The sequence below is a fragment of the Lactuca sativa genome, chromosome 4, assembly GCF_002870075.4.
Source record: "Lactuca sativa cultivar Salinas chromosome 4, Lsat_Salinas_v11, whole genome shotgun sequence".
Taxonomy (NCBI): Eukaryota; Viridiplantae; Streptophyta; class Magnoliopsida; order Asterales; family Asteraceae; genus Lactuca; species Lactuca sativa.
Genome location: NC_056626.2, coordinates 288,555,801 through 288,583,341, shown reverse-complemented (window position 1 = coordinate 288,583,341; position 27,541 = coordinate 288,555,801). Strand labels below are relative to the sequence as shown.

The following is a 27,541-nucleotide window of genomic DNA, read 5'->3' as shown; positions in this document are numbered from 1 at the left end:
TATGGATAGGGTGGACGAATTCAAGGAGATAAGGCCCTAGAATTCGTCCATGATAAGGTTTCTAGGGTTATCCTTTGGACTGCTTGGTGGGCAAATAATCAGATAAGGATAAGGACTGAAACCCTAATCCCTAGTCCTATATAAGTACCCCTTGGCTTACAAAAATTGGCCACTTGATCCTAGAATCTCCTAGAGCCAATTTTCTACCTCTCCCGCCTCTCTATCTTGCCTCTCCATTTTCTTTTTGTGTTTGAGAGCCATTATAGGTACTACACTTGTGGTACTTCCTTTCAAAGACAAGAAGATTATAGATTTGCGTTGTTATTACAAAATAACAACAAGAGGTATGTAATCCCTTATACTATCTAAATTTCGAAATACGTAGGAGCATGCTAGGGTTCTTCTTGTATTCATATTGTTGTGTATCTAATAGTGAAAACATAGATCCAAATCTAGGGTTGCATGCGCACATAGGATTGTTTGTATAAAATCCATAATCATTGTAGTAGAGTTGGTAAGCTGTTAGACTTGTTGCAACACCACAACCATTCCTAAACACATGCTAATCACTTCTTGGGTAGATATAGTTGATCAGGCTATATCTATCCCATACCTGATTATATGTCCCCAAGCCTACTTGTTTTGTTTAATAACCGCAATACTTTTGTTCTGCTCTAGAATGACATTGATCTTTGTATGAATGCATGTATGTACAGTTTAGTAAAATATTTTATTATTTAAAAATTATAAACTCTTGGTTAGAGTGTTTTAATCCCGATGTGTTTATAGTTGTATAATTTTTTGGGTTAATATACTTAGTTCACTATAAACAAAGCTCTGATATCAATCTATCACACCCCCATACCGAGTACGACGGAAACGTTCAGGGGCGGAGGACGTCATGTACAATATCATAACAATGCACAATAGTAAAACAAGCAACAACATCCATTGCATTAATAATGTAGTTAATACAAGTGTGTTCTATGAATAGTTGTATGACACCAAAAATGTATATATAACAAAATAAAAGATGAGTCTTGAACATGCTCCGTCTTCTCAAAACCTGGTCCAGTGTACCTGTCTACTGTTGACCTGAGAATACAAGTTATTTTGAAAGAGAGTATAAACATTTAAGTTGGTGAGTTCACAAGTATTTTAGTGTCAAAAGTTTTCATTTGTTTCATGAAAATGGTTGTAATTTTTTGATGAAAAGGTTTGTATATTTCCCAGAAAATCTTATATTTTCTACTAAAATGAAAAGTAGTCTTCTACCAAGACTCAACTGTTTGTATGTTTTGTTCTCTTGAATAAAGTGTAAAATATATTTTTGTAGTTGAAATAGTATAAATGTACGTTTTTCCATATAGGTAACTATCTTTACTCGAAAAATAGTATGCAATTCTCATGTGAGAATATCACTATATGAATGTAATGGAAAATGAAGATTTACAGTAGTGTTGTATAAAATACACTATTGATGCATTAACTACCTTAAAACGAAACTGTTAATTAAGCTTAAAAATGTGATTAGGTTATAACCATACTTGGTTGACTAGTATAAAACACGACTTTTTTCAGGCATCGAAAATGGTATGACATTTGTGACCTATAGACCTGTAGGTCCCACTGTAGCGAGCAGCAAGGTGTAGGTTGGTCAATCTCGTGTAGATATATATACAACCTCACGTCTCCCTCCAGGAGACTCTGGTTATAAAACGTGACATAGCAAGGATATTGCTATGTCATGAAATAGTATCTCACATTTTAGTTATCTTGTTCTTGTTATAGTATGTAAGTTCCTTCTTGTTCTTTTTATAGTATGTCTGTTTCTTCTTGTTCTTTTTATAGTATGTCTATTTCTTATTGTTCTTGTAAATGAATGGTATACTTTGTAATGAATAGAATAGTATGTATGTATTGACTCATGTATGTTTCTCTGTTCTAGAAATAGTATGTAGTGATCCTCTAAACAATACCTATTATAGTTTACTAATATGTTTGTTTTAACTGTTACTGATTTGTAGAAAATACTCAATTGTTCAATATATGCAACTGAGATAAGTATGTTCCTTAAAAATGGAGTTTAAGATTCATGTATGTATTCAATATTATGATTTAGCCAACAGTCGGACTAGTGATCCTACCCTAATCCCACAACCAAACACGGAACAGGGGTTATGGTATTTAGCAATAGTCCTAAGGTTGTTAAAGCATAGTTATACATAAATAGATAGACAAATATGCTTTCGATATAAAAAGAAATCTAAGAATAGTTTAAAAGTGTTTTAAAATGGTTTTAACCAGTGTTTGAGTATAGGAAATCCTTTTGTTTGATGTTTTCACATGCAAATGGTTAACACAATTATATTGCGTTCTACTTGTATTCCCCCCCCCCCCCCCCCCCCCCCAAAAAAAAGCATTTAAAATTGTAATTTGTAGGGGTATGAACTCACCTTATGTGAGTGATTCGATTGAATATTCGATATAGGATGATAAGTTCCCTGAGTTAGATCCCAAGACAAAACAAGTCCTAAAATGCATTTCACGTAGCATATTGTACACAATTAGTGAATATAACCTCTAAGGTGTAAAGGAAACAACCTATGATGTAAGGAACACTTAGAAAAGAAGTGTTAGAATCGAAATCAAGAATTTTCTTGGAGTTCACGGCCAGCCTTGGTGTTTGTCACACCCCCGAACCAGACGGCGGAAACGTCCGGGGGCTGTCGTGACTCAATTGAATACCATAACATTGAATATATATGAAACAAAACAACATTCGTCACCATTCATCAACATAGTACAACCAGTAGTGTTTACATGTCATACATTGTTTAAGACATTACATTCCCAAAAATTAATTTGTTTGGTTCATACAAAAATAAACTGCAACCGTCACTGAGTATGATTTCCCTTGATTCACTGGTTCCCTGAGAATACAAGTATTTTGAAAAACGTCAACATATGAAATGTTGGTGAGTTCATAAGTAGTGTTTGAAATCGAATGTTTATATTGCTTGAAAAACCACCAGAAAATCCGATATTTTCTGAAAAGAAAAGCTTTCGAAAACGTTTGTGAAGATCCATAGGTATGCTTGCTTGTTTTCTATACTAAAAAAAATGTTCATTGAAAATGTATGCGTTTCAAATCTGTATGTAATAAAAACCCTAGGGAAACCCGATGTTCCCCTAGCTCTTTTGGAATCCATTAAGTTGCGTTGAAAACATTATGAAAATAGCAGTGTTGGTCCCAAGCGACGTTGGAAGGTTCTCGAGCATTGATTATTTACTACAAACCCGCATTACACAAACGCCCAGTTTATAGTTATACTAACGAACCCGAAGGCGTCGTCCGTACTAATCACGTTATCCAATCGCCCGGACTAAGTGTAGTCCCACACCCGAAGAGAAAGAGGCCACGAAGACCCCGGTAACTCCATTAACCGGTTGGGGAAAATATGCGTGCGAGGGGTCCCCGACCCGCCTCGTAAAATATGCAGACTTTTCTAGCAATACCATGGACCCTTGGGGACCAGTAGTACAAGCCATTGAAAGTCACTCTACGTTGTGCCAAGTCGGTGAAACTCAACACTTCGTAGAAAATAAGTGTCTTCGGGCCTTAAGATCAGGTCATTGGGCTAGCTAGGCCCAACAAACAAGATTTTACACTTTTGGGGCCCGAAGATGGTGCGTAGACGTCTGTGCACACTCGTATGTATATGTATTACCAATCGTTATTTGTATGTATCGAAGAGTTAGTAGTTGTAGATTTCCATTGGCTCGAGACCGAGCCAATTCGTTTAACAACGACTTTTGGTATTGTAATGAGTTGTATTTCGTTGATAGTCGAGGTGTCATTATTTGATCAAATTGTACATATTGAATCAGCCTTGAAATATTTCTGTTTTCAGCCCCTCATTATTTGTAAAATTTACATTTTCAACCCTTTTATTTAAATATTTCCCGGTTTGGTCCTTAAACTATTTTTCTTGACATTTTAACACCAAAAATTATTGAAATTAATATTTTCCAGCATATTTTTCAAAGAAAACAGTTTAAGTCCCTGAAAATGCAGTTTTTCTCGGTTTTAGCCCATCTTTTCGCAATTTTGACAATTTTGGCCCAAAATGGAAAATTTTTGCAACTTTGATCCTTTTTAAATTTAAAAAGCATTTTAAACCTTTGAAAAGGATTTGGAACACTTATAGTCCACTGTTTTACAGAAAGTTACAGTTTTGGCCCTCCAAAACAGAAAAATTTGCATAATGGGCCTTATTGGGCCGAAATTTTCATTTTTAGCCCAATAAGCTTGAAATTTATGTTTTTAATCCTCTAATTGAATATAATTCCAGAAATAGTTTTATGGAAACTGTTTTGGCACATTCTAACCATCAGAATCTGTGAAATGTCAATTTGGGCCCTTATTTTTGCATTTTTCACATTTTAGGCCCAAAATTTGTGTTTTTAACCCAAAGAAAATTATTACTAAACCACTTAGCCATTTTCCTTGAAACTCTTTGTGTTTAGAAATATATTTGAAGCTAAAATCATTTAACACAAGATATATCTCGGTTTTGATGAGTTTTAAGGCTAGATCCAACATAAAAACACATAAAAGCATACATATAAGCATGGAAATCATACAAGGCATACAAAACACATATAGATCTACACTTTCACTTGTATTCCCCCCCCCCCCCCCCCCCACAAAACTTATAAAAACAGAAAATAGGGGGTATGAAGCTCACCTTGGGTGTGGTTTCGGTTTTGGAGAGAAGATGGGGGAAAAATGAAGTGATTTTTGGTCTTAGCACCCCTTTGATGAAGATTTCGACCTCTAGGATGCAAGATCACAAGAGTGAATGAATTTAGAAGAGATTTTAACAAAATGAAGTAGCTAGATCATGGATTAGTCATCAACTTACCTTAGATGATGATTTTTGGTGATGGATCTTTCTTGTGAGCCCTTGATTCACGAAAATTTTGAAGAAGGGGGAAGGAGATGTTCTTCAAGATTTAGAGAGTGTAGGATAGATTTTTGTGAGTGTGTGTGTGTTGTGTTTGGCCGAGAGTGAGAGAGGAGAGAAGAAAGAAGTGATCTTGATATGATACATGCATGGAGGTATGTGATATGTGCCTAGAAATCCATTAGATAATAGTGAGGTGGCAACCAAAGTCAACCTCCCTTGTATTTGGGCCTTGGGCCGAGAATGGTGGGGAAAAAAAAGGTTTTTGGGCTTTTTGCTCCTAAGCCCAATATTAGTGTTAATTAGGGTGTGTTTTAAGTCTAAAGGAGTGTAGTAGGATTTTTATGTTTTTCTTGAACTAGTTTTAGGTTATTCATGTATCAAGGCTCTTAATCCATTCCATTCATGACCTAAAATGTTGGAATAAGTAAATATGGGTCCACTTAGAGTCCAATTAGGGTTCTAAGCCCATGATAGTCTAATTGGAAGCTTATTGGTCCATTTGGATCCAATAAGGAAGTTCTAGTCCAAAATAGACTTAATAAGAACTTCTAGGGTCTCCAATTGTTTGATGACTATTTGTAGTTCTAGCATGTTGTATTTGATTGAAGTTTTTGATTCACATTAACTTGAATGTATAGATTACATAGCTTAAAACTTACAGTTGTGACAGTGTTCACGGCCGCAAAGGGTTCACAGCCCTTGAAAATTCAAGTGATTACGGCTAGAACTGAGTGTTTTTCTTGGTGAAATAATGATGATTCAAGTGTTCACAGTCCAAAGATCTTGATGATCTTGAGTTCACGGCTTGATATTCTTGACGAATGATGATAATTCAATGGTTCACGGCCCAAGGATCTTCAAGAATGAAGAACACTTGAAGATCCTTAGTAATATCTTAAGAAGATTCAAAGGAAAGGATGGTAGTTGAGAGGGAATGAGTGTTTTTGGTTGAAGATCTTTGAGAGAGAAATGGTGTGCTTACGGTCAGAAGTGTAGACGTCAGTCAAAAATCAGTCAACACTAATATATATAGGGAAGGTGTTTATAGTTCGAGGCAAGTTCATGGCCTCAAACCAAGGGTTCACGGTCCGAAGATGGAACACGACCCGAAGCTGATCACGACCGAGAATGAAGGTTGTTTGCGGTCATGCAACAGTTTGCGATTTTCGGTCCAAATGATTTTCCTCATTTAACACAAAACGCCTTAGAATACTAGGTTTAAACACATACATCTCATTAATCTAATCTAACCATAAGATAATTAAAGAAATAAGTTTGACCTTTATTGGATATGTTTGACTTTTGTTGACCAAGTTTGACTTTTACAAGATTGAAATTACAGGTTGTCACATCATCCCCCCGTTAGAGGGAATTTCGTCCCAAAATTAAGACTAAGAAATACACATGGACTAAGGAAAAAGATGAGGATACTTTTTTTCATTTCATATTCACGCTCCCAAGTGAATTTAGGTCCCCGCTTTACATTCCAGTGAACCTGCACTATCGGAATATGACTTTGCTTGGTTTGCTTTACTTCCCTATCCATGATCTCTACCAGTTCTTCCATGAAGTTGAGGCTCTCATTGATTTCGAGTTCATTGAGTGGAATAACAAGAGTCTCATCGGATAGGCACTTCTTTATGCTCGAAGCATGGAATCTAGGGTGTACGTTGCTAAGTTCTAGAGGTAGTTTTAGTTTGAAAGCTACTAGGCTGATTCTTACGAGAATCTCGAAAAGCCCAATGTTCCTTGGATTTAGCTTACCATGCTTTCCAAAGTATATCAAACCCTTCCATGGGGAGACCTTCAATAGAACAAGGTCATCAACCTGAAATTCCAAAGGTTTCCATCTTTTCTCAACGTGGCTTTTCTTTCGGTCTCTCGAGGCTTTCAATCGTTTTCGAATCTGAACAATCTTCTCTGTCATTTCCCAAATGATTTCTGGACTAGTGAGAGTGTTGTTAGGACTTTTCCTTTAGCTAGTTGCATGTCACCCACCTCAGTCCAACACAAAGGGGATCTGCACTTCCGACCGTAGAGGGTTTCAAATGGAGCAACTTTGATACTAGAATGGTAGCTATTGTTGTATCAAAACTCGACCAATGGCAAATGGGTATCCCATGCTTTACAAAAGTCGATCACACAAGCTCTCTCCATGTCTTCCAACGTTTGTATATTCCTCACACTCTATCCATCATTTTGTGGGTGGTAGGTTGTATACGTGTCCAGCCTAGTTCCCAGGGACTTTTGTAGCGACTGCCAGAATCTTGAAGTGAATCTGTTGTCTCTATCAGAGACGATAGATATGGGAACACCATGTAGTTGTACAATATCCCTAATGTATGTGATTGTTAGTTTCTCCATCTTGTTGGTTTCTTTGATTGTCAGGAAGTGTGTGGACTTAGTTAACCTGTCTACGATCACCCAAATGTTATCGCAACCACCCGTTGCCTTGGGCAATTTGGTTGTGAAGTCCATTTTAATCCACTCCCAGTTCCACTCAGGTATCTCAGGTTATTGTAGAAAACCTGAGAGCTTTTGATACTCTATTTTTAACTCTGGAGCAAGTTAGACACTTGGCTACAAAGGTAGCAATATCCACTTTCATGTTAGGCCACCAATATAACTTTTTGAGATCCAGATACATCTTATCTGAACTTGGATGAACGGAGTATCAAGTACTGTGTGCTTCGTTCCTAACAACGTCTCTGAAACCACCAAGCTTTGGTGTCCAGATCCGATCCATGAGGTATAAGGCTCTGTCACCCTTGACTTCTAGGTTCTTATCCATTCCCCTTAGCGCTTCACTTACCACATTGTCGGGTTCATGGCTTCCTATTGAGCCTCCTTAACCTGTATGGACAGATGTGAATGGATCATCATAGTCAATGCCTTGACTCTACGACCTAAGTAGTCTTTCTGACATAGGGCAATAGCTGCTACGTTGGCCTTACCGGGATGATGTGTAGTGTAGTTGACTTCGTGCGTCTTAAGCTGTCTTGAGCCACAGGTGATAACTTTTCCCAATTGCATAAGAACACATCCAAGCCCTTGGTTGGATGCATCACAATAAACCATGTCATCTTTTATCTCTTATGGGAGGGAGAATATCGGTGCGCTGCATAAGGCTTGCTTAAGCGTCTGGAATGCCTTTTCTTGTTTCACTTCCCAGTCAAAGGTTACACCTTTCTGGGTCAATGTAGTAAGTGGTTTCGCAATCTTTGAAAAGTTCTGAATAAAACTGCAATAGTAGCCAGCGAGGTCTAGAAATTGACAAATTTCTGTAAGCGTGTTTGGTGCTGACCAGTTCTCAATGGCCTTTATTTTGGAAGGGTCCACGTGTATTCCCTCTTCGCTAACCACGTGACCCAAGAATTCGACTCTTCAAATCCAAAATTCGCATTTAGAGAACTTCGCATAAAGCTTTTTTGCTCGTAGTGTTTCTAAGATCTACCATAGGTGTTGACTATGCTCTTCCCGACTACGTGAGTAGATGAGTATGTCGTCGATGAATACAATAACAAACTTATCTATGTAAGGGTGACACACTTGGTTCATTAAGTCCATGAACACCACGGGCGTATTGGTTAATCCGAAAGGGATCACTACAAACTCGTAGTGTCCAAAACACCATACTGTTATTTGACATTGTGATATGTTAGAAAAACATGCTAGTGATAGGCTATGGATCTTCAGGATTTGTCATGATAGAATTGCTTGATTATATGATGCCTGATAGCCTAGGGTTCTTCTCTAATGGAATTGACAGCATTAATTTAGTTTCTTAGTTTATGTATCATGGTCATGCATAACTAAGATTCTATAGCCTGAGAATGTTTAGTGTAGCCTTATTTCATGTTCTAGTTTGTTGAAGGGATTAGGGTAGAATCAGATATTTGATTGTCTATAGGGCATAGTGATATGAATGGATAGCATACACGAGTGTTTCAGGGTTGGTGGAAGTTTCATGGTTGAGTTATGTGGGGTCAGCCAACCAGTTGCAATATGTTTAGCCTTTCCTCTAAGGAGTGGGGATTGAGTGTTTGTTTATGCTATTTTGTATTGTTAGGGTGTTGTGATGATCCTCTGAGACAAATATGGGTAGGTGCGGAAGGTAGTATCTGCCCGTACTACTGAACGCACAGGACCCATACGCCTAGCAAGGAAGTGACAACCCCTACGGCTTTGTTGGGAGTTCGTTCCCCTCATATTATATGTCTGTTATCTAATATCCTCCTGGTTTATTTTCTGTATGGTGACTATACGTCAATTTGAGGCTGGGTGTGGTTCAGGATCAGGAGCTGGCACTCAGGGGGGTCAATTGTGTTGGATGACAGGATTAGGGAAATCCTGCAGGAGGAGGTTGTTGCTTGTTTCTAAGCTCGGTTGCTTGATATGTTTGGTTTTACTAAGACCGTCATGATTGAGTACTTTGATGATCCTATGTTGCTTTGTCTGAGGCTGCTGTTGTTGCAACTACTGCAGTCGTTGTGGCTGCAAGGGTTGGATCGGGTCGGGTTTTTCAGTATTGGGACTTCGGCAATATGAAGCGCCCGACTTTCGATGGGGTACAGGACACGATCATCGCCATGAGGTGGCTACTCATGTGGAGGGGTGTTTCTTCACTTGTTCTTGCCCAAGTGACCATAAGCTCAGGTGTGCTCTAAACCTTCTGATGACCGGAGCGAAGGATTGGTGGAGGCTTGCTACTAGTTCATATTTTGTTGACCAGAGAGCTGTTGTGTCTTAGGAGCAGTTCTCGGAGATGTTCCGCTCCCGATATGTACCGCTGGTGGAGTGTGAGACGTTCGACCAAGAGTACCTGAACTTGACGCAGGGGACTGAGACGGTGACATAGATCACCAAGATGTTCACAGAAAGGGCTATGTTTTGTACTGAGTTTGTTGCATCTGAGCAGGCTCAGATGACCCGTTACTTGAACATCCCAAGACGGAGATCAGACAGTTTCTTTGCACCCAACAATATGGTTCATTGTTGGAGATGTAGAAGGCCGTCAGGCGGCATGAGATTGAGATTACTTTGCAAATGAGGGAGCAGAGGCCGGCCCCGACGCAGTCACAGCCTGCGCCAAAGTTGTTTAAGACCACTGATGTTAGATCTTGGGGCTGGAAGGGTTGCACTTGTGAAAAGCGCAACATGGTACACGAGGGTGCTTGACGATCGTCTTCTGGGTGCCACAATTATGGTCGGCAGGGCCATACGACGTGGGATTGCTGCTAGTAGACCCCAACACTCAGTTCCAGGATTTGTTATCATTGCGACCAGGGTGGCCATGTGAAGGCCAGTTGTCCCTCTCTTAGTGCTAGGCCAGCTCAGGCTCCGGCACCAACTGCTTTGTGGATCACTGATGGGAGTCAGGGTAGGGTGGAGCCCTCGAGGGCTCGAGGTCGTGCTTTCCAGCTTACTGCCGAGGAGGCCGGATCAGCTCCAAATGTTATGACTGCTACACTTTTATTCAATATTATGTTTATTATGTTTTATATTGTGCTTATCTATTTGCCTCTGTTAGGTACGTTCCTAGTGAACTCTTTGCTTGCTCTAGTGTTGTTTGAATCGGGTGCGATTCGGTCCTTTTGTGTCTCGATCATTCAGTAGAGAATTTGATATGCCCATTGGGGAGTTAGAGTATCTGTTGTGAGTTTCTATCGCCAACGAACATGGGTTTTCTGCATCATCAGTATATCAGGGTTGTATTCTAGAGATCTTCAGGGTGACTTATCTGATCGATATGATCCATATCCCCATGGAGCATATCTGTGTGATTGTGGGTATGAACTGGCTGAGCCATTTCGGTTCTATAATTTATTGTGAGGGCCAGCATGTGGTAGTTTGAACCCCAAGTGGGGGAGAACTAGTTATCTATGGAGAGGGCATAAGGATAGGTTTAGGTTTTTGTTATGCAGCCAAAGCTCGACAGTATATTCAGCACGGGTGTGCGGATTATTTGTTAGGGAGTTTGTCCATGTATTTCTGGAGGAGTTACCCAGTGTGACTCCTAAGAGATAGGTTGAGTTTAGGATTTGCCTAGGTGTCGTACCGCTTGACACAGCCTATGATGTAGGATTTGTCATCTCATGTAACATCCCCCTATGCCACGTATCACGATATTGTCCATTTTAGGCTCCCAACGCGAAAACTTCCCAGGGGGTCACCTATCCCTGAATTGTTCTCGCTCGAGCACACTTAACTGCAGATTTCTTATGGGATCTTCCGCCCTCACGACTTTAAAATGCGTTGTGACAAGGAAGGTATATGCACCCCTTATAAGGGAATATTTTGTTCTCTTTCCAAGCCGATGTAGGATCAGGTGCAACCCACCTTCACCCCCCATTATAGGGTTCGATGCCGCCGTCGAACACATCGACCCGTGCCCCAGCTGTGATACCATTTGTAACACCCCCATCTGGCACGTATCACAATATTGTCCTCTTTGGGCTCTCGGCGTGAAAACTTCCCACTGGGTCACCCATCCCTAGATTGCTCTCACCCGAGCACGCTTAACTGCAGAGTTCTTATGGGATCTGTTGCCCTCATGGCTTTAGAACGCATTGTGACAAGGAAGGTATCCACATCCCTTATAAGAAAATGTTAATGTGGGATTAGGTGCAACCCACCTTCACCCCCATTATAGGTTTCGACGTCCCTGTCGAACACATCCACAAACGCGTTGCAATAGGGAAGGTATCCACACTCCTTATAAGGAATGCTTAGTTCTCCTCCCAATCAATGTGGGATCACGTGCACCTAACATGCCTGTCTTCACTCCCCCCCCCCCCCATTATAGGTTTCGACATCTCCGACGAACACATCAACACGTGCCCTAATCTGATAACATTTGTAACACCTTCATTTGGCATTTATCACAATATTGTCCGCTTTGGGCTCTCGGCGCGGAAACTACCCAGGTAGTCACCCATTTGTGGATTGCTCTCGCCCAAGCACGCTTAACTGCAGAGTTCTTATGGGATTTGCTGCCCTTACGGCTTTAAAACGAGTTGTGACAAGGAAGGTATCCACACCCCTTATAAGGAAATGTTTTGTTCTCCTTCCAACTCGATGTGGGAATAGATGCAACTCACCTTCACTCCCCCCCCCCCCCATTATAGGGTTCGACGTCCCCGTTGAACACATCGACCCGTGCCTTGTATCTGATACCATTTGTAAATCCCCTATGGCAAGTATCACAATATTGTATGCTTTGGCCTCCAGGCGCGAAATCTTCCCAAGGGGTCACACATCCGTGAATTATTCTCGCTCGAGCACGCTTAACTGCAGATTTCTTATGGGATTTGTTGCCCTCACGGATTTAAAACGCGTTGTGACAAGGAAGGTATCCACACCCCTTATAAGGAAATGCTTTGTTCTCCTTCCAAGTTGATGTAGGATCAGGTGCAACCCACCTTCACCCCTCATTATAGGGTTCGACGTCCTCGTGAAACACATCGACTCGTGCCCTAGTTCTGATACCAATCTGTAACACCTCCAAACCGGGATGGCGGATGCCTCCGGGGGCGGGTGACTTCATCTTGAAATATCATAACAATTTAATATGAATGAAACATAGCAACCATCATCAACATACATTATGATATCAACATAAATAGCTTACATCATTGTGTTTGTTTATGAATTACATCCAAATACATAATGTATGATAAATGAACAAAAACACATCAAATATCCAAAAGTCCACAGCTGCCAATCTGCTTAGTGTGTTCCTGAGAATACAAGTCATTTTGAAAAGCGTCAACATAGAATGTTGGTGAGTTCATAAGTATGTTTGTATGAAAACTTTGTAATAGTTGGTAAACCTCTAGAAAATCCAGTATTTTCTTGTAAAAATAGTTTGTAAGCCTCGTTTTTAATCAGGTATAATTTCATGTGTATTCTTTGTTTATCTTGTTTGAAATTTTATAGAGAGTGATTAGCAAAAAATCCTGTATTTTCTTTAATATGAAAAATTATGGTCTTAAACCCTAAGACTCGAGTGGTGAAATTTGATGTAAAATAGTTGACGCATAGTTTCGTACTTCGTAACGTGAGTAGAGTATAAGTATTGCATAAATTTTAATATAGTATTGTTATTCTCTATGCGAGTCATTACAACCATACTAATATGACGAAAGCGCATGTCTTGACGTTCTTCTGATGTCGGTTTCTAAAGATAATTGTCACCCTAGACTAGCTTGTCTAGATGTAACGAGCAACTCAGGTGTGGGGTGCCAACCCCGTATAGATATATACAAAATATCCCGCTCTCCCTCCAGGAGACTCTGGTTATAACTGTAGGACTTTCTATTTACACTAGGTAGGTACGAGTGAAGGAGTGCCTCACAAGAGCCTTAACGAAATTTATGCGAATATTAAGTTTCATTATTTAGCATTATAAATAATGTTACGAGTGTATATTTTTTACTACAACCACAGGTGATAAAAATATAATCATTTTTACTGAAAGTGTCAAAATAGCACATTTTTACTATTGTTGTAAAACTTGCCCATTGTTACCAAAATTGTCATGAAAGGCCCAATGTTACTAAAATTGTCACTAAGGCCTAATTAACATAAAATTGTCACTAAAGGCCTAATTAACATAAAATTTGTCATATAAGGCTCAATTAAAATAGAACTGTCGCATAAGGCCCACTTTTTTTTTACCCAAATTGTTATCAGAGGCCCATTTTACTAAAATGTTCATAAATTGCCCAATATTATCCAAAATGTCACTAATGGCCCATTATTACCATGAATTTCGAAAATGACCCATTTTTACTAGAGTTGTCAAGAATAGCCCATTTTTACAAAAGTATTCATTTAAGGTCCATTTTTACAAAAGTGTTAAAAAATGGCCCATATTTATTAAAAAGCCCATTTTCGGCCCATTTTACTAAAATGATCAAAAATGGTCCTTGGTTGTCTTTATGGCCGAAAATAGTCCCTTTTTAGTGAAATCTTCCATATTTTATCATTTTCCATGCTTTCATGCCAAAGATTTGTTTAAACATATCTTGCTTGTAGGAACTGCTAGGCAACCAGTTCATCAGACCGAGTAATTCTCCGTGGGGTGTGCCAATTTTGTTCGTCAAAAAGAAGGATGGTTCACACCAGATGTGTATTGATTATCGGGATTTGAACAAGCTAACGGTGAAGAACTGTTATCCCCTTCTACGGATTGATGACCTCTTTGATCAGTTGCAGGGTGCATCGTGGTTCTCCAATATACATCTAAGGTTCGGGTATCATCAGGTCAGAGTGAGAGAGGAGGACGTGGAGAAGACCGCGTTCCGGACTTGTAACGGCCATTATGAGTTCGTGGTGATGCCATTTGGGCTCACCAATGCGCCTTGATTATTTATGGGTTTGAAGAATCGAGTATGCAAGCTAATGATCGATCGTTCGGTTATTATGTTCATCGATCATATCTTGGTATATTCCAAGACCATAAATCAGCATGTTGAGCATCTTCAAGAGCTTCTGGGGATTTTGAGGCAAGAATGGCTTGATGCTAAGTTCTCGAAGTGCGATTTCTAGTTACGAGAGGTTCAGTTCCTTGGACACCTCATTAACCACAATGGGATATTGGTCGATATGGCCAAGATATAGGCTGTGAAGTAGTGGGAGGTTCCAAAATCTCCTTTGGATATCAAGAGTTTCTTGGGATTGGCAAGGTACTATCGGAGATTCATTCAGGATTTCTCCAAAATTGCGGTACCCCTCACTTGTCTGAAGAGGAAGGTGGTGGATTCGCAATGGGGCCCTGAGCAACAGAAAACATTTGAGACCCTTCGGCAGAGATTATGGGAGTCCCCGGTTTTGACCCTCCTAGAGGGAATTGAGGATTCTGTGGTATTCTATGATGCATCCATCACTGGTTTGGGGGAGGTCCTCATGCAGAGAGGACGGGTGATCGCTTAGGTTCCGCGACAGTTGAAGTGGCACTACACACGATATCCCATGTATGATCTAGAGTTGGGGGGCAACGGTTTTTTCCCTCAAGATTTGGAGACATTATCTTTATGGGGTCCGTTGTATTGTCTACACGGATTACAAGTGTTTGAGGCATATTATGGATCAGCCAAATGTAAACATGAGGCAGCGCAGGTGGCTAGAAGTAGTCAAGGATTATGACTGCGAGATCTTTTACCATTCGGGTAAAGCGAATGTGGTGGCAGATGCCTTGAGCCGCGAGTCAGGTAGGTCTTCAGATGGGGTATCGTGTATGAGCGTATCAGTGGACTCTCCTCTTTTGGGAATGATTAGGGAGGCTTAAATAAAGGGTGTCCAGGAAGAGAATCGGAATAAATAGAGGGTTGAGGGTGAGATTTCCAGATTTATGATGGATGGTCGTCGGTTGTTGACCCGATGTGGTTGGGTCTGGGTTTCGATGTCTGGTGGGGTCAGACAAATTTTATTGGAGGAGGCTCATTAGTCTCGTTTTTTTATCCATCCGAGGGCCACTAAGATGTCTGGTATGTGGAGAGGTGCATGACATGCAGGATGGTCAAGGCTAAGCATCAAAGGCCGCATGGCAACCTACAGCCTCTACAGGTTCCCATGTGGAAATGGAACAAATTTCAATGGATTTCATCACCAAGTTTTTGCAGACGGCAAATGGTTTTGATGCTATTTAGGTCATCGTCAATCGATTGACTAAGAGTGCCCACTTCCTGGCGGTCCGGGAGAGTTCTTCGGCCAAGAATTTGGTCGAGGTGTATGTTTGTGAGATTGTTGCTCGCCATGCGGTTCTGGTCTCCATTATTTCAGACCGTGATGTTTGGTTCACCTCCCGTTTTTAGTAGAAGTTCCTTGAAGAACTGGGCACGAGTTTGCACTTTAGCACAACTTATCATCCGTATAGCAACGGCCAGAGTGAACGGACGATGCAGACCCTTGAGGATATGTTGTGGGCCTATGTCATCATTTTTGGTAGGAGTTGGGACTCCTACCTACCTCTTACGGAGTTCTCCTACAACAGCAGTCATCACTACAACATTGGTGCTCCGCCTTTTCAGCTTTTGTATGGGCGGAGATGTCGTACCTCTGTTTGTTGGGGTGAGGGTGTTCACAGGGTTATGGGGCAGACCGAAGTGGTCCTTCAGACCACAGAGAGGATTCAACAGATCAGGAAGAGATTGTAGACTGCTCAGAGTTGGCAGAAGATCTATGTCGATCGGCGCCGATCCGAGTTGGAGTTTCAGGTCAGCAACATGATGTTACTAAAGGTCTCACCTTGGAAAGGTGTGATTCGCTTCAAGAAGAGGGGGAAGTTGGGTCCTCGGTATATTGGGTCATTTCGAGTGATTGCCATGGTCGGCAAGGTTTCTTACAGATTGGATCTTCCTGAGGAGCTCAGTCAGATTCACAGCACTTTCCATGTTTCACAGCTGCGAAAGTGCATGTTTGATGAGGATGCGGTGGTTTCCTTGGATGATATTCAGGTTAATGAGAACTTGAACTATGTTGAGAGGCCAGTAGCTATTCTGGAGAGGAAGGTAAAGGTTTTGCATAACAAAGAAGTACCATTATTAAAGGTATGATGGCAGCTTCGGAGGGGCTCCGAATGGACCTGGGAGTCGGAGGCTAAGATGCGGGAGCATTATCTGGATTTGTTCGTGACAACATACTTTGAGGACGAAGTCTGGTTCAAGTGGGAGGAAGTAGCAATAAGAAGATCTAGTAGCAAGATTGTAATTTTGGGGAAGGAGGTGTACGCTAAGCGTACATGTGGGTATGTTAAGCATCCTAGGGTGTTCCCTAGTACGATGGACGTACTAATGTCCGAAGGAAACCCTAAGGGTCTGTGGGGTATTTAATCATCTTTATGGATCATTTATCCCCACCTTTTCATCCTCTAAAGCTTTTTAGTCATCCCTTGCAAAACCCTAGTCCCTTAAGTGTGTGTTTGAGCCAAAAAGTGTGTTTTGGTGTGCTTAAGGAAGAAGGTGTTGCATCAAGTAGCTTAGATGTGGAATCACGCTTGTGGGTCTTGGATCATTAACTTCTGGAGAAGCTCCAGAAGGTAAAAAGTCTTCACCTTGATGCTTTCTTTGATTGGATCTCATTTTGGTAACCTTATATTGTTTTTCTTGTCTTAAAAGTCCCATTTCTATGCATGTTTGATTTTAAGACGTTTTGAGTTGTCCTTCCAGACCCTAGGAAGGGTCTTAAGCCATGAAAATGAGGTCCTTTAGCTAGTTTGGCTATATGCATCTTGTAGAAGGTCTTAATGCATTAAGACCTTGTGTTAAGGACTTTTTGGACGTGTAAGGTCATACAGTTGGAAACTTTATGACCCTAGTATGCCTCTGGACCTTGGATCTAAAGTATGAGCTTAAGTGCTAAAGGTATTAGGCGGTTAATGAAGAATTTAGGATCTGCGATGGTGCACCCCGGGTAGCCTGGTGTACACCTCGTGTACCCGGCCAACCATTCCGATGGTGGTTTCTGCGAAGCTTCGTGTACAATGAGCATACCTCCGGAGTACGCCCCACATACTCGCATGGGTCAGACCATGTTAAGTTAACTCGGTTGGGTTGACTTGGCTGGGTTGACTCAGTGGTTTTATTGAGTTTGACCATTTGACTTTGAGTTTGACCAAATTTGACTTTGAGGGTATTTTAGGTATTTTGGGATTTTGATGGTAGTGGTCAGTCGGTAGATGTGGGCATTGAGTAGAGAACTGAGATTTGGAGTCGGGCCTTATCAGTTCTGTTTAGCTTGTAAGGTGAGTCTTCCTCACTATACTTACGGGGCGAAGGTAGCAAGGTTGGCACATTGGTTTGATAACCTGATATTGTTGATATGTTGAGTATGGAATAGATATGCATGCTAGTTTTGATATGCTAGTTTGGTAGATCTGTAGGACTACTTGTGAAACGGTATGTTTATATGTATATGATATTACATGTTATATGTGACATATTGTGTGTGTTGGGTTGAGGTTGTACTGCTCCATGTTGTAGCCAACAAACCCTGGAGCAAACCAGATATGATCTAAGGTTCGAGGAGGGCATGCCAGACTCATACTGAGGGCTCATGAGCATTCCAGATACGAGTTGAGTGTCGGGAAGGGCATGCCAGACTCGTATTAAGCGCTTAGTCGTATTCATTCTAAGGACTGATCAGGCTAGGGAGCAAGCCTGGCTTATGTTGTGGGCTTAGGGTAATCCAGTTTGTTAGTTATGGACCCATTGCATGTTGTTATTGTATATGTGCTATTTGTTTGTGTATTGGTATTTTAGGGGAACTCACTAATCTTTGGGCTTACAGTTTTGGATTAAGTTTCAGGTACCTCAGAGGATCGCGGGAAGTTGAAGGCATGATCGTACACCTCCTTGAGTTTTGTTTTATGATTTTGGGAAAACTCTGATATTTTACATGTTTTGAATACTAATTGTAAACAATGATGATTTATGGGTTGTTTTAAAAGTTTAATTTTTTTTATGAATTTTGTGGATGTTACACTTAGACCATTCTTCGTCACCGACGATGCTATACAGCAGCACCAACTCTAGTAACACAAATTCTTCTCGTAGAGCTCGTCCTAGTCGTGGTGGTCACTCAAATTGTAACATCGTGTTTTTTCACCCAAATTTTTTTATTTTTAAAAACATTTATTTATCAGAATATGTTGCGGAAGACTTATTAGGTTTATTTCAAAAACATCACCAAAGTTATTTTCATGTGAAAACACACCCATCAAAATTTAAAGTTCACAAAAACATAATGATGAAACTCATGATGTCCAAATGGGATCATAACTAAAGATACTAGCTAAGACTACCCAAAAGCTCCCATCCTCACCAAAGCATCATGTCAAGCTACATGTTCCAACACACAAGGAAAGCCAACAAGCAAAGCACAAGTGTTAGCATAAGTTAAGTGACTCAATACAATACAATATCAAGAGAACACACATATCATAGACATAATCACACAAAACATCCACACACAGTCAAAGACTCATTAGCAAGACATGCAACATCACACCACATAACAAACACAGGTTTAGCTAAATTTACTTTAGTTCTTTAGTTAGAGCTTGTTTTATTAGTTACTCGCCTCAACGACGCTGTAACTAATTTAATCTTATCGATTCACCGCTTAAATATTATTATATAATATTATGTTTCTCCGCTTACATTAATAATTACTCACCGCTCACACCTATAATTATTAAAGTATTACCTCTTAGTTTGGGTCTATTTATTCACCGCAAAACCTACAAAGCAAGACCTCGTTCGCTACTAACGTGACTGGCACGACCCAATGCAGTAAGTGAGGCACGACTCTCACCCGTAATCATTGCTCCCAGTGTGCTGCGTTCGCTACTCTGACTGTGCACATACATGTACATGTGTTGTCATTCAGTATTGGTACAAGCGGTGTCAATACCAACATATACACCTCCCAAATCCCACGTGATGTTTGCACTGGTCCCACCGCTTGACCAACATCACTCTAGTCCAGGTATACCAAGGTGTACCAAGACCATGTCATGAGTGGTTGTCTAGAAAAACTGGTCGGCGTCACAGTTGGATTAAGTGCTTTATCCTATAGGTATCTTTCAACCCACTGGGTCATCATAATATCCGGATTGGGTGCATACCTATGTCTAGGTTACTACCCTTCGCCCAACTAGTGTGTTCCCCTTTTAGATTTAATAATAATTAATTAAATAAGGAGTTGCACTTTTACCCTTTCAAGTAATCATGTAAATATTATGAATTTTCTTTTATTAACATATTACCTTTTTAAGGGTTATTTTCATGCAAACATATAATTTCATCAAGTTATCACATTTTACATCCCACACTACTTTCATACACAACTCATCTATAAAGTTGATACAATACTAGCATGCTTATCCTAAAACATTTTAAACAAATATTTTCAAACAAGAATTAACATGCTCACATAATGTTCATACACTTCACTCAATCTAGCATGACCCTAGATCACATCTCACACCAAACAAAGAAGAGTCTAGCATGCAACATCCTAGATATCATTACATATAAAACATTTCAACAAGATTGGCATTACAATCACTCATCAAAAGGTCACATGCATCCTAGATAACTAGGTTCATCCCGATACATCTAAGATATGGGATACTCCTAGAAATGTACTTTTAAAACGACAAGTTGACTAACTGTAACAACCCGATATTTCAGGTTAATGTAATGACTGGAAGTCAACTATTGTAATATCTTTGTGAATTAATAAAAAATAGCGACTAAAATGAAATGTTCAAAAAGCTCAGTTTGAGTATACTAAGTGATATATATCGTATCAAGGTCTCCAAAAATATAAAGAACAATAAAATTCGAGTTATAATGAAGAAGTTATGACCAATCGAAGATCCGTAACAATACCGGTAAAGCGTCGTTAAGCCTTAAATGCAAAATCTTGATAAAATACTTTTTGGCCTTAGGTATCTAAATGAAACTCGTAGATATCCCTAAACCATGAACATACATAAAAAGAACGCCCAAATCTGACTTCGTATGAGGAAGTTATGATTTTTCGAAGTTTCGGATATAGCGGTAGATAGCTAAAAACTCGAAATAGAGATCGAGCGACTTTTGGCCAACGCAGTCTAAATGAGAGTCAAAGGTTTCAACAATAGTGATACAACAGTAAAAAGACAGACAAAAACGGACGTCGGATGAAGAAGTTATGGCTTTTTAACGGGCTTTTCCAGTCCCGGCCTGTTAAAAATATATTATTAAAAATAAAGTCAAAATTAGCCGACGAAGTCTAAATGAGAGTTGTAGAGCGTTTTCTTAGATACGCGTGGATATAAAGAATGTCAAAATCGGAGCTCGTATGCGAAAATTACGGATTTTACAAGAAAACAGCGCACATTCTGAGGCTGGTCCAAAGGGAACGCCCTGAGCTCCCTAAAGGAACGCCCCACGTTCATGCTCACAAACATGTCCCTTCGCCATCCCATCCGAGATTCGCAAGTAATGACGTACTTGGGCTTCGAAATGCGATGCGTTCAGGGGAACGCCCTGCATAGGGGAAAAGCCCCTTGTACCCAGCAGGAACGCCCCGCGTTCGCATCTTTTCCAGCCCCTATATAAAGGGTGCAAGGGTGACGGACAGAGGTTGCTAATTCACTACTAACGCTCCCGATTTTCGCACTTCTAACCTCGCGAGGTTATCCCGACATTCTGGTTTCATATTCAAGCCTTGACGAAAGTTCTACGCTCCCGAGGGTCTCGAGAATTCCCGAGAAATCAGCTTTTGTAGTCGAAGTTCTGCTTAATTTTTAGTCTCAATTTCTTCAAGCCACCACTTCAATCAAGTGAGTTCATACCCCCATTTCTACATTTTTAAATACTTTTTAAATGCTTTTAACATATTACGGGGGAGAATACAAGTAAACACATAGTTACCCTCGTGTGAAAACGTCTATATTTCGTTATACATTTTCAGATTGTTTGAATAACTATCATATGGATTTGTTAACATGCAAAACATCTTAACTTACTTTACCCTCTCGGAATGAAACATCATTATAAATACTATAAGTTTATCTATATGTTTGCATCATATCAAGGGTAACCATTTTTACTATAACATTCGTAAACATGCAAGAACATACAAATCATTATTACGCCTTGTCAAAACTGTAGAAAAGGGTAATTATTTTAGAGACAAACATATTCATTCTAATACGTGACTTAATTGAGGATCCGTGAGTCATTCATCTTCAATATACCTTTTAAGGTACCACTAAAAGTCCTATTTATAACCAGAATCTCCCGCCCGGAGAACGTGACAAGTGTGTATAGATCTATACGGGACTAATGATCTCGCGCCCTGGCTGCTAGCTACAATCCTCGGGGTGACAAGTGTCATCTCGTTTCGACGCCTGAAGAACGTCGCTACAGGCAAATTATGATAGTACGGTTATAAAAACTCATTGTATAGACAATTATTATGGTATTACGTTTTCACGAGAAAAGTAACAGATACAGTTCTTTTCACATACAAACACAATCTTTTTGTAGTTTTGTTTTACAATAAGACTATACATCATCTTTTGAGCATGTCATAGTTTCTTACAGGTTACAGTCTTGGTCATTTGAGATGGCATTTCACTTTTAGGAAAATATAGGATTTTCCTAGTTCCAATACTTACAATTTATACAACAATCATTCATACTCATTTCATACACTCATAAGAAAATATCGGATTTTCTGGAAAACATACACGAACTTTCGAATGACATAAATTTTCTCAAAACACTACTTATGAACTCAACAACTTTATTGTTGACACTTTTTCTTTGAAATAACTTGTATTCTCAGGAAAACGCTAAACCAGGTAGCAACTACTTTTAAAGACTAACGCGCTGGCGTTAGTAACATATTTTGGATCATCATATAGTATTTGATATTCAAACATGTAACACATACAATCATGTAAACTTTTCAAATATATTTATATTATGGTGGTGTGTACTTTCTTTACTATTCCATTGTTATGATATTGTACATGACGTCCTCCGCCCCCGAACGTTTCCGTCGTTCAGGTTTGGGGGTGTGACACTCACCTTTGCCAAAAAGGTGACCAACTCACACTTAAAATATTGTATTGGTTAAACTATCACCCTTGCCCCTATTACATTTCAAATAGCAAGGTTATTGGAGTTCCATAATGCCAAAGATGACAAATTTATAAGCCAAACACATAAATCAATTAACAATTAAAATTCCGTTTTTATTTCATATTCCAGAAGCTTAGACTTTTATCTTTTCAGAATGTACTTTTGAAGGTCCAAACGATTTTTCTACAATTTTATATGATTTTTACAAAACTGCCTATCAATGCAGCTAAATTCTGACCAACTAGTGGAAAAGGCGATTTTCACCTAAGTTACAAGCAACAACGGGTTCTGGAAAATTTCAAGGATAAACTAGACTCAAATGGAAACTTTGAGAGTTTACAGATCATCAATTCGACTCCTGGTGATTTTTTTTACAATTTTTCCAATATAGGGACAGATTGGTAATTATTGCTGAATTTCCTAGCTTTGGATTTCAAAGGCTTTTTGACCACTTAACGCATTAAGCCATCACTAAGAACACCTATAAGGGTAAAAATTAACTTCTTAACAGAAATAGCATGATTTAATCACATAAACATATCCATTTGATTCACGGTGGAATTTAACATAAGGTTTAGAAATCAACAAGAAGAATTGTGACTCCAAAACTTTGATCAAAACATAAACTTGAGCAATAAACTTAATGAAAGTGTTCATAAGCAATTTTGACAGCAATTGAGTCATCATAAACACCCAATAAAAGTGAAATTGAACCATATGAACCTTCAAAGTTTCTAGGAATAAGGAGATGAGATTGTAATCACCAATTAAGAAGAGAATCAACAACAATCACCTATTGATACCGAATTTGACATGCAAACACACAAAAAGATTAAAAGATGTTTTTATTTACCAATCCTTGGCAAAATTCGCAGCCTCCTTCTTCCCTAAACACACGATCGTTTTTTTTTTCTTCCTTGTTGCTTGTGACGCACACTCACCCTTTCAAGAGAGGGTTCGGTTTCTTTTTCTTTTTTTTCTTTTTGTTCTTGGATTGAGATCGATCGAATACACCATGAACTAGTAGTTGCCGATCATTTTTTTAATACCCATAAAGACTCGTAAAGAAATGGATAAAGGAAACAAACGAATGGGGTTACGAGGACCAAGGAAACAAACGACATGGGGTTACGAGGCTTTAATTGATTCCATCGTTTGTATTTGGCTTTTAAAGAACAAGTTACAACTTTAGCCCTCTATGTATGCTCTTTTGATCATAATCAACCTTCTATTTTTGTTTGAATTATTTCTAACCCTTACTTATAATTAGAATTATATAGTTTGCCACATTATCAACTTAAACCCTCCAACTATGATTAATTTAATTATATTATATACCTCTTAATAATTGCTTGATTCTTTTAAATATTAACTAGTTCTCTTAGATATTAATTAACATCATTTTTACTCACTTTATTTTAACTTATTATCATAAAAACTAAAAATCATTTACAATAATCGTTGTTCGAGTAACGGAAGCTAACATCGTTTATGGTAGGATTTTCGGGTCGTTACACAAATCGTGGGGGCTGGAGTGGTGATCAGCGACGACATCAATAATCTTCCACAACACACTTTTCTTGGCCGTGTTCACTACCATGGGATCCTCTTCCTTGGATGTACTCAGCGCCATGGACCACAAACAGGCCTGTTGGACCAGCCCCATCTCCAAAGTGAAGACAGCCAACCTAACAGCCTTCACTTAGGCTTCTTGGACCTCTATTAGTGCAACAATCAACCTATCCACCCCCATCTTCGCATGCTGCTGCATATCACACATCCATTCTCACAGCAGGTCTTGTCACTCCTCAATAATGGTTCCCTCCTTTGGCACTTGATCAAGCAAATGGCCTTGCTCAAGCTTACAACACCATGTCCCTAAATGATGGCTAGATGCTTCATGGTATATGGATACAGGAGCAACCTCTCACCTTGCATCCAACATTGGTAACTTATTTTCAGTTCAAAATAATAGTCATGAAAAAATTGTTTTTGTTGGCAATGGTCACTCCATACCCATCACAAACACTAGTTATTCCAAAATCGATTCCACTCATCGACCCTTACATCTTCGTAATGTTCTTGTTACACCCAACATCATTAAAAATCTTATTTCTATACATCGCTTTACAATTGATAATCTTGTGTCCATTTAATTTGACCTTTATGGTTTTACTTTGAAGGATTTGGGCCTTCTCTAGGTCGTGCTTAGATGTGACAGCTCCAGTGATCTTTATCCTGCCCCTCCATCTCTTCAAACTTCCGTTACTCTTCTTTCCAACATTTCATTATGGCATCGATGTCTCGGTCCCCTTGCGCTCATGTCTTCAATAAATTAATTTCTAGCCATTTTGTTACATGTAATAAAATTTTAGAGCAGTTAATTGTCAAGCTTGTCAACTTGGCAAATACATTCAATTACCTTTCTATAGTACTATTTCTACCGTTTCTAATCCTTTTGAAATTGTTCTTTCAGATCTATGGCAATTACCAATTCTTAGCACAAGTCGCATTACATATTATGTCTTGATTTTGGACCATTACTCGCATCTTCTTTGGGTGTATCTGTTGCGAAAGAAAAGTGATGTTTTTATCAAGTTCTTACCTTTTCGTGCTTTTGTCAAAAATTAATTTCAATCTGATATTCAAAATTTCCAATGTGATCATGGTGGTGAACTTGATAACAATATATTCCATAACCTCTTTGACCAAAACGGGATCATATTTCGTTTTTCTTGTCCTCGAACTTCCCAACAAAATGGAAAGCCGGTACGCATGATACGAACCAGTAATAACATAATTCGTACATTAATTTTTCAATCCTATCTCCCACCCACATTTTGGGTGGATGCCCTTCACATGGCCACTCACCTCGTTTACACATACTCCTCCTCTTACTCATCCTTCTTTCCCCCACCCTATGATCACCCGATCCCGTGTTGGTATAACAAAACTTATAAATCATCTAAATATCCACACGTCGACTGAATCCCCCCTCCCTCGGTCACACCTCCAATCTCTTCAAGATCCAAATTGGACCATTGCCATGAAAGACGAATTCCATGCTCTTATTGAAAACAGAACTTGGTTCTTGTTTCCGAGACCCTCGAGGGCTAATAGTGTTCACTCTATGTGGTTATTTAGAAAGAAATATAAAGCGGACGAGTCTCTTGAGTTCTACAAAGTGTGTTTAGTTGCAAATGGCAAAAACCAACGACGGGGTATTGACTGTGATGAGACGTTTAGTCCGGTTGTTAAACTGGAAACCATACGCAGGATATTAATCCTTAATGTTTCTAGGAAATGTCCTATTCATCAGTTAGAAGTTGAGAACACTTTCTTACATAGTCATCTAGATGAAACTGTGTACATGCATCAGCCTCCTGGATTTCGAGATCTTAACTATCCTGATCATGTATGCAAATGACATCGCAGTATTTTATGGAACGAAATAGGCACCTCGTGCCTGGTTTTAGTGACTTGCTACTCATATCACTGTGATGGGATTTTCTCACAACCAATGTAATTCCTCTCTATTTATTTCTTGCAAGGTTTTATAGGTTGGATACTTACTTCTATTTGTGGATGACATTATCCTCACTGCTTCCTCTACAGGTCTATTACAGCGCATTATCTTTCTCATTGTCACACCCCCGAACCAGATGGCGGAAACGTCCGAGGGCTCGCGTGACTTAAATTGAAATATCATCACAATGAATATACTGTTGGATTAGTGTCTAAGTCCATAACTATTTTGGTACGTACTTGACCCGATTATGCATGGTCCTTTTGGGTTACCTTCACACTGGTGACTAGACAGGATGATTGTTGAGGAGAGAGGCTGGTTTATTGTTAAGAATAATAAATTAGGGTATAAATATGATTTTTTTAATATATTATATGAATAATATATTAATTTGGAATCATATTATTAATTAGTATTTAATCAGAAATTAATTTTGGGATTACAGGAACTGACTGAAAGTGCAGGGGCTATTTTGTAATTATTCAATAGTTGAGGCTTTGGGCCATTGGATCTCCTTTATTAAGGCTTGAATGAAAATTCTAGAAGGATCTAGGAGTATTCGTCCAAGGGATTAAGGAAAGGAGTCCATGGACTTGGTTAGGCCCTAAGCTAAGGGATTAGGGTTTACACCTTGAACCCCTAGTTAGCCTTAAGTATAAATAACACCCTAAGGCACTAAGATTTCGTCCAATCCTTGGGAAACCCTAAAAGGGACAAAATCTAGGGCAAGATACCCTTCTCTCCTCTCTCCCATATTCATCCTTTCACCTAGAGTGTTTGTTAGCCATTAGAGGTACTACACTTGTCGTACTTGCTTTCAAGAGCTATGGAAATTCAAGGAACTAGTTGTTATTGCTATATAACAACAAAAGGTATGTATTCTATTTTTATATATTAATTTCAAAAATAATAGTAGCATGCCAGGTTTCTTTTTGTGTTTATAAAGTTGTATAACTAATAGTGAAAACATAGATCCAACTCTAAGGTTGCATGCATACATAGGATTGTTTGTATAAAACCCATTAGTGGTATCAGAGCCATTGGTTTTTGTTTTCAAGTAGCATTATTCTAATGTATGAACTTAACAAATTAGGTTTTATTGCTAGTAAACCCTAGGGCTTGGTAATTTTTGCAATTAGGGTTGCAAAACCCTAGTTGGCGATTTTTTCATAGGGTTTTAAACCCTTTCCTTAGCCTCCAAGATTTTGAAATATAGGGTTATCCAACCCTTGGATTTCGAAATTGCCTCCTTCCCAAGGTTAGATCCTAAATTTTAGGGATTTGGATAATGCCATATCTTGTAATTTTCCTTTAAATGTTTAAATTTGGTAATTAAAGATTTTGATTTATCCCATCCCATAATTTCGAAATCTAGGGGATTTAAGGGATTAGATTAA

At 39.2% G+C, this 27,541-nt stretch overlaps 1 long non-coding RNA gene across 1 annotated transcript; it reads right to left on the bottom strand.

Moving 5' to 3' along the window:
* Positions 1-21,559: 21,559 nt before the first annotated feature.
* Positions 21,560-23,943, bottom strand: LOC128133919 (uncharacterized). The gene is made up of 2 exons (XR_008232231.1): positions 23,472-23,943; positions 21,560-21,892 (listed from the first exon to the last, which is right to left on the bottom strand). It is a non-coding gene; the product is annotated as an uncharacterized LOC128133919 (long non-coding RNA).
* Positions 23,944-27,541: the final 3,598 nt, after the last annotated feature.